This window comes from Apium graveolens, unplaced genomic scaffold, assembly GCF_009905375.1.
Source record: "Apium graveolens cultivar Ventura unplaced genomic scaffold, ASM990537v1 ctg1297, whole genome shotgun sequence".
NCBI classification, from domain to species: domain Eukaryota; kingdom Viridiplantae; phylum Streptophyta; class Magnoliopsida; order Apiales; family Apiaceae; genus Apium; species Apium graveolens.
The window spans coordinates 53802-55870 of NW_027417176.1; the positions used below are offsets into that span (position 1 = coordinate 53802).

At 36.0% G+C, this 2069-nt stretch overlaps 1 pseudogene; it reads right to left on the bottom strand.

Annotated features, from left to right (window-relative positions):
* Nucleotides 1-381: 381 nt before the first annotated feature.
* On the bottom strand, nt 382-1634 carry LOC141699776 (ribulose bisphosphate carboxylase small subunit, chloroplastic-like; annotated as a pseudogene).
* Between the last annotated feature and the right edge of the window lie 435 nt (nt 1635-2069).

The following is a 2069-nucleotide window of genomic DNA, read 5'->3' on the forward strand; positions in this document are numbered from 1 at the left end:
TCATCAAAATTGATGACCTAGTCAACCACCTATTTATAACTGGAGTAGATTTAGAACAATGATTTCTGGCATTCTAAAGACCAAAAGCTGCCTTGAAAATATATGGCAAGTACGAACATGCAAACTTATATAAAACCAGTTTTAAATAAGGACGCTTGTGACAAGAAATGCACAGATACACCCATGATATATTTGTTGAGTATGACAATACAACTGATACAAACAACTATGTACAGCCAATTCCTTTTAGCAATAATAACTACTGTAAGCAGTTTAGAATAAGGAAATTTTGAATTACCCCTATGGAATCACTCATTGATTTCATTGAACATGCAGAAGCACAATAGGGTCGCACTGCAACTTTTTCAAGGAGCAGAGGATCTAGGAGGTGGTTGTGGGCTTTTGGATGACGAACGACATACATTGAGCTTGCCTAATGTTATCAAAAGCCTGGCACCGGATGTAAGCACTAGGATATGCCTTCTTGCATTCCGTGATTTCATGGAGGACTTGAGATGCGTCCGTGCAACCAAACATGGGAAGCTTTCACATTGTCCAGTACCTCCCATCGTAGTAGTTAGGAATTCTGCTGTTCTCGCGATAAATATACCCCAGCTGTAGACAAAAATGTTCAGAACAAGAGATCAGTATTTCAACCCCTGCTTAACAAAAAACTTCAGACCACAGAGTATTGCTTCAAGCCATTGATTTATATAATGATTTTGTGCATGCAAGAGAGAAAAGAAACAGAAAGTTCATCTCCAGAGATGGCAATTTCAAGATTGAACAAAATTATTTATCAGTGCCATAATTTGGAATGCATTTATAGAAAATTTGATAACATCAGACACACAATGAATATTTTCTATATAAAAAATATGCAGTTTCTAACATTGGAGTTAAGTTCTATCACTATCAACTATCAAGAAACAAGACACCTGCTAAACTGAAAGTTTACAACATAATTTAAATTATGATAAAGAGTGGATGCAAATAGCAAATTTTTTTAAGAATTAGTGGTTGTATTCCAGATGTTATCTTTGCCAAACAAAGGGAGCTCACAATACAATTCAATTACCAGAAGTCACACTTTCTGCAACAAGTAATTGTCATATCTCTTTAACACTTAAAATTGATGCAATTGTAGATAAAAGCAATTAAGAACTATCTAGCTGAACAAAAACTGTAGAACATTTCCAATAGGATATGTATTAATCATACTAATAAAGAAATTATGAAGTATCTATCTTACTGCATCAAATTCAAGGCATGGAATCCATCCTTTTTTCATCATGTAATCAATTTCCCTAGCGATTGAATCATCGGTGAGAGGTGGAAGGTAGGAGAGAGTCTCAAACTTCTTGTTATCAATCGGATTCAAAGTCTGTTTACACACAAACGAGAGCCAACTATAAGCAGTACAAAAGGTGGTAATATAAACAGCTTAAAAAAATTAAAAACAAAAATACAAGTTCCGATCAAAGTACCTTCATACAGTAAGTTTTAGATCCATTCGAAACAGTCTTCCTGTTCCATGCAACTGAATCCTTCATCTGAAACAACTTTGGCGGGATAGGTTTTAAGCCAACATAGGTGGATCTAGCCACCGGAGCCGAAAAGCTTGCAGCAGACATAATTGATTTATTACCAAACTGATCTAGAGCACAACTGGAAACACAAAACTAGAGACTAGCACAAGAAGTGATTTTATTGATTTTATTTACGCGATATGTATTGTGCATTTTCACCCAAAAAACAGGATACTGCTCCAACCCAACTTGGGTTACCAAAGTACCATAAAAACCAAAACGGTCCCAGCAACTGAAATAGCCAGTAAACCCACAGCAAGAAGAGCTTATTTCCATCCAAATTGATATTGCGCCAAGGTCCCTACATTAGAAACAGTGCTAATAGGAGTATCTGCTGCGGGTTCCAAAACTTGATCTTTTGCAAAATTGATGACTTCGGATTCCCGTCTACATTAATATACATAATGGCTAAAACTCAATTAACAAGACTATTACCCATCCCCTAAGAATTTTGCCAACATTCCTAAAAAGGAAGCCTGG